General features: G+C 50.8%; 1 protein-coding gene across 3 annotated transcripts in view; it reads left to right on the top strand.

Annotated features, from left to right (window-relative positions):
* Positions 1-1,426: 1,426 nt before the first annotated feature.
* Positions 1,427-9,880, top strand: part of FHL2 (four and a half LIM domains 2) — a 31,527-nt gene continuing 23,073 nt past the window's right edge. For 2 of the 3 annotated variants that reach the window (XM_057742504.1, XM_057742502.1), the window contains exon 1: positions 1,427-1,558. The gene's annotated coding sequence lies outside the window, so the exon portion shown is untranslated. Of the gene's footprint in view, positions 1,559-1,644; positions 1,890-9,880 lie in introns of those variants that run through there. The other variant, XM_057742503.1, reaches the window with a different exon arrangement.

Below are 9,880 nucleotides of genomic sequence, written 5' to 3'. Positions count from 1 at the left end.
GGTTAAGTCTTTTTTAATCTACTGATTTCTTCCACCATCTCTCCTTTCTTTCTTTCTTCTTCTCTTTTTCTTTTTCCTGAGTGATATTACTGTAGAAACTGAGTGAATTTGCTTCTAGAGCCTGGATTTTGCTGATTGCATCTCCATAGGGTCATTTAATATGTTCCTCTATCCTTTAGGTCAAAGGAAATATACACAATTAAATTGCAGAATTTCTTAAAATAATAATCAAGAAACTACAACATATCAGAATCTGTGTGGCATAACTAAAGTAGTTATTAGAAGAAAATTTATAGAACTAAATACCTATATCAATTAAAAAGGACATTTAAAAAAATTAATTAAACATCCAACGGAGAGAGCTAAAAAATAAAATAAAAAAAAATCAAGTAAGCCATGAGAAAGCGGAAAAAAGATAAATGCAGAAATTGTTTCAAAAAAAAAGAGAAATTAATGTTTCATTATTTTTTCAACTTGCTTTTACAAACCAAAGCTTTAGGCTCATCATTTGAGACCTAGGAGATCATTTTGCAATTTGCAATTAAAAAGACAACATACCTAGGTAACTGTCAGAAGGAAAGGATTTTCTATACAGTTTGCTCTGGATGTCAAGATAGGGCCTGCTTTGACTGTCAGTGGGAAATCAGTAGGTCCAGAGCCCACTTCCGTTCTTGGTGAGAAGCTGGGAGGTTCAGGGAGGAAGCAGGGGGAGGGAGAGTTCTGGGGGCTCAGGTCTGGGGCGAGTCTCAGTCCCCCGGTGGCCCTGGAGTGACTGATGGGACGACAGGGCATCTCCTCTGCTGTGAGATACAGGGCTTTGCCTTGATAGACTCCAAGTCAGATCGCAGCTGCCATAATTATTGCTCAGGAGGCCTTGAGCAAACCTCTTTCAGCTGAAATTTCTTCACCATGAAACGGGGTATTAACCCTTACCTTAAGGGGGCAAGGATCAAATGAGGTGCCCTGTAGAACTACATCTCAGTATGTGGTAGCTAATAGGATGGCACTCAGGTCCTGTGATTCCGTGATGGAGGCCCTGGGGAGCCGCTAACACATCACGAGACACAGAGCATCAAACAAGGGAAAGCCATCTCCCTTCTCCGAGGCCCACTGATGCTAAACGCAACACGCCTGCCCACGGTCCCTCTGCTTTGCCTTTGCCTCCATCTGCCCACCTTGCGCCCCGACTGCACGCGGAGAACGTTTCCATCCCAACGCGCCCTGTCCCCGGCTGGGCCGCCGCGCCCTCTCCGCGGCGGGCGGTGCCTCTGTCCCCCTGGGCCGGGCTCGGGGCCCTGGGCTCTGGTGTGGGAGGTGCTTTCTCCACCTTAACTGGGTCCTCCTGGCTCGGAGGGGACCTCGGAAGGTCCAAGGAGCCCTCCGGCCTGGAGTGTGGGGGACTGGTCCTTCCCCTCCCCTCCCCAGCGGGACAAAGACCCGGCCTTCCCCATTCTTCCTACCACCGGCCGGCTCACTTGGTGGCAGAGGGGCCGCAGGGGCCGCGGAGAGAAGCCCCCCCACCCCGGTCCCCGGCGCGCCTCCCGCTCCTCCGGACCCGGTAAGTGGCCGCCCCTCCGCCGCGCGCCCCCCCCCCCTCCCCCGCCAGGCCGCCGCGCGCCCGGGACCCGGCGAGAGCCGCGGGACCCGCACCCGCGACGCCGGAGGACGGAAGAAACGCCCGCGGCAGACAAAGGGCCGGGGTCCCCAGCGCCGCCCCGCAGTCCAGGGGCGCCCGCCCGCGCGGCCGCGCCGCCCGCGCCTCCCAGCGAGCGTCTCCTTATTTGGTCAAATGACACGCGGGGTTCTCCGGGCGGGGCGCGCCTCGCCCCGGGCCCAGCCGCCCGGACCTCCGCTGCCATCCGCGTCCGCCGCCCGCGAGCCGCCGCGCGGTGAGTGCGCTCCAGCCCGGCCAGGGACAAGGGGCCGGCGGTGGGGGACGGGGGACAGGGGGGCCGGGGGCGGAGGAAGACCTGGGGACAAGGGGGCCGGGGGCGGAGGAAGACCTGAGGACAGGGGAGCCTGGGTGGAGGGCTACCTGGGGACAAGGGGGCTGGGGATGGAGGAAGGGGACAAGGGGGCCGGGGGCAGTGGGGGACCCGGGGACAGGGAAGCTGGGCGGGGGGAGACTCGGGGACAGGGGAACCGGGGGGCCGTGGGGAGGGGGGCGGGCAGTGGGGGGACATGGGAACAGGGGAGCTGGGCCACGGGGACATCCCGGTGGTACCCTAGGTGCGAGGGACCCCGCCCCCGCCTCATCCCGGAGGGAGGAGGGTCACCAAGCCGGTGGTCCCGGTGCGCTGGACGCCCAGGCTTTTTCCTGCAGTAGGAAGGAGTGGAGCTTGCCCGTGGCCTCGGGCATGGACCTGTGGGGAAATTAAACTGAACCACCAGGGTTAAAAAAAAATGGGCTTGTTTTAAAGGAAAACAGTAGTAATCTTAAACTGCACTGGTGTGATACCTTAGCATACCTGAAACTGAAGGAAGAGAGTGTTAAATGTTTCGATTTATTGATAAATGAAGAATCAGTTGTCTTAACTTTCAGATCTCCGTTTGGGTTTCTGTTGGGACTAGTCTAACGGGGTTAAATGAGCTGCACTAGGGCACTTAAATCACAATAAAACATAGCTGGGGCTCATAACCGGGAAAACTGTGTTCAGAACCAAGTCAAATACTTCCCACCCCTTTGGCACTAACCCCGCTTGTGTGTGTTTTGTAAAAATACATTAGAGGGAGGAGGCTTTGGTATCCTGAAGGTGATCTCCACTAAAAAACATTTGAGGTGAGTCTGAGAAGTACAGGAATTCCTAGGCTGTTAAACTCCTATAAAAGCAAACAATGAAGAACATTTCATTGTGCGTCTATATGAATTTTCTCACAGTATTTTTCGCCCTGAGTCTTTAAGGGTTATCAGTTCACGTATAGAATGGGGTTTCCACAGTGTTTATTATCCTGGTGTGCTTCAGTGCCTCTGCACAGCTTCATGTTCAGAGGGCTGTGTTGGCTTCCCACCCACCAGGCCGTGCCAGGCATGGCGGGGTAGGCTCAGGTACAAATGTGCCACGAGGCAGGTGTGGCAGGTAGCCCATGTGCTTGGACTGGAGCTAGGCTGCCTGAGCTCACATTCCTGTCCATCAGCCCTGAGCTCTGCAGCCTTGGCCAGGTCACCTAATCTCTGGGTGCCTCAGTTTCTACGGCTGGAAAACACAGATAGGATGGTGGCTTATTTTCAGGGCTGTCATAAAGCCTGCACGTCAGAAGCAGTGTATACAAATTGGATATTACCCTCGTTTTTACAGATACACTGAAGCACAGAGATCGAGGTAACTTTTCTCAAGGTTTCCCAGCTTAGAAAATGGTGGCCCTGAGAACTGACCCCAGACAGCTTAACTTGAAAGCCTGAGTTCTAACCACTAAGCTATGGGGCATGGGGGGGTGGGGTGGGGGCGTGGGGGTGATGTTGCCACCTGAACATTTCAGTGAGGCCTTAGGCTACATACTTTCACCCAAGGTTGTTGTTAAACCACTTCCAGTGCTGAAAAGAATCTAAATTGCAGACAAAAGGGCCCAGCAGGATATTGAAAAAAATCAGACTGGGCTCAGGAGGCCTGGGTTCTCTTCCTGTCCGGTCCCCAGGGCCGGTTCCCCAGCCTCTTATCAGCAGGGGCTGGAGCAGGCAGGTAGCTTGCCTACGCTGCTCTGACTCAGCGCCAGGAGATAACTCGGTTCTCTGAGCTCCCCTGAGCAGAAAGAGACATTGGATACTTCCTGGGTGGTTTTTTTATGCCAGTTTTATCAGAGGCACATTGGTCATGTGGCCTTATACTGAGCGGTCACTTCCTGAAGATGACCACCTTGAACTAAAAGCACGGCCCTTCTCTAGTAACCGAGAGCCCGGTCTTCCAGGGACTGAGCTGGCATCGTGACTTTGGGGTGAGTTAAGTGAACAGCCTCTCTTGTCCTGACTGGTGGATTTCAGTGTTAGCTCTTGTTACTTTTGTGTCAACCTCACTGGGCTACCGGGTGCCCATAAATGTAATTTCTGGGTGTGTCCGTGAGGCTGTTTTTCAGTGCAATTAACATTTTAATCAGTAGCCTGAGTGCCCTTCCCAGCCTGGGGCCTCATCCAGTAACCTGGAGACCTGAATAGAATAAAAGCCTAAGCAGGAGGGGGCCCCCACCTGCCCAACCGTGGAGTTGGGACGCAGTCCTTTCCAGGCTCTGGTCTCAGACGGAACCATCTGCTCATTGTGGGTCTTGAGCCTGCTGGCTTTTGAACTAGAACTTACACCTGTGGCCCCCTGCTTCTCAGGCCTTCAGACTCAGACTAGAACTGCCCAGTAGCTCTGCTTGGTCTCCAGCTCTCTGGCCGCTTGGGACTTCCAGCCTCCATAATAATGTAAGCCAGTTCCTAATATCAGTAATAAACCTCTTCATAGACTATATCTATATCCTTTCGGTTCTGTCTCTTTGGAGAACCCTGACAACTACCGTTCCCCTGTAACTTTGCTTCGCGATTCTCCACATAAACTCTCAGTCTTGTCTTCTTTTTTAAGATTCCATCACCCCTTTGCTGCTGGTGGTCCTCACTTTCTTTTGTCTGTAAAATGTGCTTGCCCTCCCTCTTGGGTCTCTGATGAGAGGTTCAGGGCAGCCTCTGGCCTGTCCATCTTTAGTTCACTTCTCATGGGTGACTCTCACGCCCCACCTGAGCTTGGACATCACATGTCACCCTACTCGTCCGTGGCCTTTGTAAGCCACACCTTTCCTGCACTGACTTAGTCTGTGACTTAAAGATCTCCTTTAGGTGTTTCTAAGTGTCTGAGCTCACAGGAGAAGCAGCTACCCTGTTTTTGTGGGTAAATAAAACCAGCGTCAAAGGGCATCCTTGAAGCTTGTAAACATTTAGGTTTCAGGAAAATAGGTCTGTCTATATTTGGTGGTACAACTTTTGGAACAAATAAGAATTAGCCAATTTAGGCAGTGAAGGGAGCGGCAGGAGGTGTACATGCCTGTCGTGACAGGGTTCTGATGGTTGTGCTAGAGAAACACTAGGGGAGCAGGGTTTCGGGGACAGTGAGGGGCCGGCCTTTCATGGAAGTTGGGGTCATTGCGGATGGAAGCCCAGGCAGAGGAGAATAAACTGCGAGCTGCCTTTTGGAGATGGGAGGAGACACATGAAGGGCAGTGAGGGTTTTTCCTTTTGTTCTCGTGGATAACTGGACCACATGTTCCCAGGAAGCAGAAGGAGAGAGGGTGGGTTCCCCTGCCCCCTGTCCCCCCCCCCCCCACACACACACATTGGTGCCAGTTACGGCCCTGAGGCTGCCCACGGTCCTGGCCTGCCTAAAGATGCTTGTGCTGCATATACAGAACTGACACATTTCGAGATTAAATTACCAGATAGTATCTTAAAGGTGATTTAAACTCTTTGGAGCTAGAGCTAAACTCTTCCGCAGACTGTATGTTTTATCTCAGTCTCCCAGGGCCTAAGACAAGTACCTAGAAGATAAAGGTTACTTAATACATCCTTGTTGACGTTGACTTGATTTTAAGAGTCAGCAGGACATCAAAACAAGTGTCACTATGCTTATTTTATGGTCTTAAGGTCAGACATCTGACATTTATTATTTTCCGTTTCTTTTCATTATTCAGTATCCAAAAGGTAATGCCGAAGACAGCCATTCACCTTATTCAAGCCTTGTCTCTCACACAAAACAATTTCTTAACACAATCGTAGACAAGTCAAGCTTTTTAAATGTTTTTGAAAGTTGCCAATTTATATACCAAGTTATAATACCTCCCTGACCCCTGCCTGTATACTCAGAAAAGGCTCAGTAAATTAACCCATAAATATACAGCAATAGACATAGTCATTCTCACCAAGAAACCAAAATGGATTTCAAGTGAATTTTAAATACATTATAATGTTTTTTAAAGTAGCAACATCCCTTGAGCTGGTGTCCCTCTCCCTTTCACCAGGATTTGTATTTAAGAGAAACAGTTCATCAGAACTAATGGAAAGCGCTTCGGGGTAGCAGAGCTGGTTTGTGTGTCGAATCCGTGAGCCTTCTGTCAGAAAAATAAACTAGTGCAGAGTGTTCTCTGGCTTCCCTTCCAGTGTGAGAGCCCCTGCCTTTGGACAGAGGGTCTCTGATTTATAGGCTGCTACCTCCGCATAGGACACCAGGGCCCCCTGGTACCTGGAGCCTGGGTCAGGGGAGCTGGCAGTCTGCACAGGGATCTCGGGAGCATCTTGTGCTTCTTGGCCTGACCAGGCCTCATCCGGGGCTGTGCAGCTGTATGTTCACATGGGTTTGGATCCAAACACAATAAGAACAATTCCACCCGCTGTGGAAGCAGCAGTTTATCTGGAAGGGGAAAGAGGCCAGAGGCGGAGAAGAAAGAATGCAGCTCAGGATCTGTTGCATTAGAAATTATACGGGCATCGGATGCCGAACCCTATCACGTCTGGGGTTTGCTGTACAAAAGGGGTTGTTCACATAAAACGTTCCTCATTTCCACTCAGGACGTTGCGTACATGTTTGTGCTCTGGGATATTTGTGTTCACCCGCGGCCCATCTGTGTGTCCGTTCATTCATTCTCCAGGTGTTTTATGAAGCGCCTGACCCGTGTTTGTCACCTGGCGTGGCCGCAGCGATCCTAGGGCCCACCTCTGCAGGGCTTATGGTTGGTGGTGTGGGGTACACAGGTAGTCATGAAAACATTGCATTTTCAAATACATTTTTTTAAAAGAGCCCACGTGCAACAGGCCAATTTTCTTAATTCGCTCTGAAAAGCCGTGGGTGTTGGTAAGCGGTGGCGTTTCCCACCTGGGACTCGGGTGGCACTGAAAGCTGGGCGTGGCTTGGTGGGGACTGACTGATGGAGGCTGCTTCCCAGGTTGTGGGAACGCTTTGGCAATGTTCACAGATTTCTCTGGAAGAACTGAGGATGTGAGAGCAGTCTCACATGGAGCAGCGTGGATAGAGAAAGACGTGCGGGTTTCGAGGGGCAGGAGGCAAATGGCATCTTTGGGCTCAGATTAAAGTACGTGGTTGAGAAAAGGGAGCATTGAAGACGGTGCTCCACAGACGCTCGTGTGGCTCCAAGGGCCTCCTGTTCAGGAAACACCTGAAACTCTGCCCCTCCCCTGATTCCCAAGAAATGTTTCTGGTTAAAAAAAACTGCATGTGCTTCCTGCCTCTAAAAGCCCTCCTCCCGGGCTACCTCCTCCTTCCTTTCCCCACCTCGCCACTTCCTCTCCTCCTCCCTTTTCTTCTTGTTTGTTTGCTCCCCTCCCTGCAACTCCAGACACTGACAGCTCTTAAACCTGAGAAAATACAAATCGCCCACGTGTATAAACCCATGGACCTTGCAAAGAGTCACTCTTTTCCGTGGTGGAGCCCTGTGCATTGCTGCCCACCGTGCTCCAAACTTGTATCCTTGCATCTGACTCAAAGCAGGCGGAAGCAGGTGGAGAGACTTGGAGATCTCGGCTCTCCCTCCCGCCACCCCCCACCCTGGACTTTCCTCTCCCAGCACCATCAGGCAGGTGGCCACACCTGTAAACCTGCCCCCTAATATCCGGCTTGTTCAGAGCCAAAGGGGGATGACATCAGAGGATGACTTAGCCCCAGGGGAGGGGTAAGAACTCCCAGACGCTGGGATTTGGGTTTGGCTCGTGAATAAGTCAGCAGTCACTCCTGCGGTCCAGGTGTCTCCTCACCTGCTGCTGCTGCATGCTCTCATCACCTGTGCACCAGGTGATGGGCAGGAGTGACAGGTAACCTGAGGGAGGGACACAGCGCTTCAGAGAGGGTAAGCAGATGGTGCACAATTAGGCTAAAAAAACCAAAACAGCCAAGGTGTTCTGTTTTTATTTGAAGACATGGTTCAGAATTGGTCTTGGACACTGAAAACATTTTGAAAGAGTCATTGCCTCTGGGTTTTGCCTCTCCCAACCCCACAGATCGGAAGTCAGGCTTCCATGCAGTAAATCTTCATGGCAGGCTTCATCACGTGCTACAACTCACTGCCTGCTGGACTAATCCGCATTCAGGGTCACAGCCACAGGCATTCCTTCCCTTGGCCTCTATCTTTCAGCTTCATCTTCACTGCTCTTTCTTTTGGGGGGTGTGGGGGGGTTGGGGTGCGGCCGCACCGCACGGCATATGATAGGATCTTAGTTCCCCAACCACAGATCGAACCTTTGCCCCCTGCATAGGAAGCGCAGATTCTCAACCATTGGACTGCCAGGGAAGTCCCTTTACTACTCTTTTTTTATAAAATAAATAAATAAATAAATAAACTTATTTATTTATTTATTTATTTATTTATATATTGGCTGCATTGGATCTTCGTTGCCGCACATGGGCTTTCTCTAGTTGCGGGGAGCAGGGACTACTCTTCATTGTGGTGCACAGGCTCCTCATCGCAGTGGCCTCTCTTGTTGCAGACCATGGGCTCTAGGGTGGGCTTCAATAGTTGCAGCACATGGGCTCAATAGTTGTGGCTCACGGGCTTAGTTGCTCCGAGGTATGTGGGATCTACCTGAAGCAGGGATCGAACCCGTGTTGGCAGGCAGATTCTTAACCACTGTGCCCCCTTAGGAAGTCCCCACCCTTTACTACTCTTGAAATGACCTGAGTCACTCCCATCTTCCTGGGGTGTGTGCTTTCCCCACCCTGTTTCCTGTCTCTGCTCTCTGCCTACAGTATCACCTGCATAACTCTTTGCCAGCACAGATAACATCTCCCCAGGAAGCTGCTCCTCGGGGTCCCCTGGTACCCTGCGGGTCTCTCCGTCACTGTGGTGAGCGTGGAAATGAGAGTCTGATATATAGTGTGCATCAGTTTTCTCACTAGATGACAAGTTCCTTCCGGGAAGACCTGCATCTTATTCATCTTTGTATCTCCAGCATTTTGCATAACATCCAACACAGTTCCAGCTCAGCTGATGCCTCTGGAATGAATGACTAATCAGGCATTTTATAAGGTTAAAAAAAAATGGAGTTGTAGGGGCATCTAATGCAAGGCTGTAGCTAAATATTTCCCATTAAACAGAGGCTTAATATTGGTACTGTAACTTTAAATACACAATTTTGTAAAAGAATTTTCTATGTGGTAGCATTTGATTGAAGAATTGCTTTTAAAACCCCTTGTGGTAGAATGGAAGCTCTTAGGTTTCTCAGTACCTCTTGGGCTATTTATTCTAATGCTCGGGGTATGTGCTTCTTGTATTTCACTGGAAGTGCATTCAGATTTGTGTCCATGTGCTCTGCTCCTAATTATTGATGGTCTCACTTTATTCCCCAACCTGTTGATTTAAGCAGAAGTGCTGTCCTAATCAATGAAACTGTAGTAACTTCTTAGAAAAGATAAGGAACAAGGTGGGAAAGAGATCCACCAGCGTCAGAAACAAGTCTGCAGAAATGGGAGTCGTTGGACCCCCCGGGCAGGTGGCAGCCACACTGATCCTGCTTGGAGTTGGTTTCAGTGATGGGGATGTTGTCTCGGTCCTCTTCGGCCAGTGTGGAGCCCTGCGTATTCTCACAGTTTATTCTCTTAAATGTTTTCTGTCCTGGTCCAGTGGAGTCGGAGGAGGTAGAAAGCACATCCAGGTCTATGAGCATCACCAGGGCATTACCTTGGAGGGAAACAATCCCCCCTCTTTCATGGCTCCAGAGCACAGGAATGGTGCTCGGTGGGGTTGGTGCAGCCTGTGTTCTGTCTCCTTTGCCCCGCAGGGCCTGTGCTCATCCAAACCCATGTGGAACCACCTTTCCATTTTTAGAAAAAATTTTAATTAATTAATTTATTTATTGGCTGTGTTGGGTCTTTGTTGCTGCACCCGGGCTTTCTCTAATTGCTGTGAGTGGGGG

This window comes from Hippopotamus amphibius, chromosome 7 (assembly GCF_030028045.1).
Source record: "Hippopotamus amphibius kiboko isolate mHipAmp2 chromosome 7, mHipAmp2.hap2, whole genome shotgun sequence".
Lineage (NCBI taxonomy): Eukaryota > Metazoa > Chordata > Mammalia > Artiodactyla > Hippopotamidae > Hippopotamus > Hippopotamus amphibius.
The sequence above is the reverse complement of the archived record's forward strand: the minus strand, read 5'-3'. Positions and strand labels throughout refer to the sequence as shown.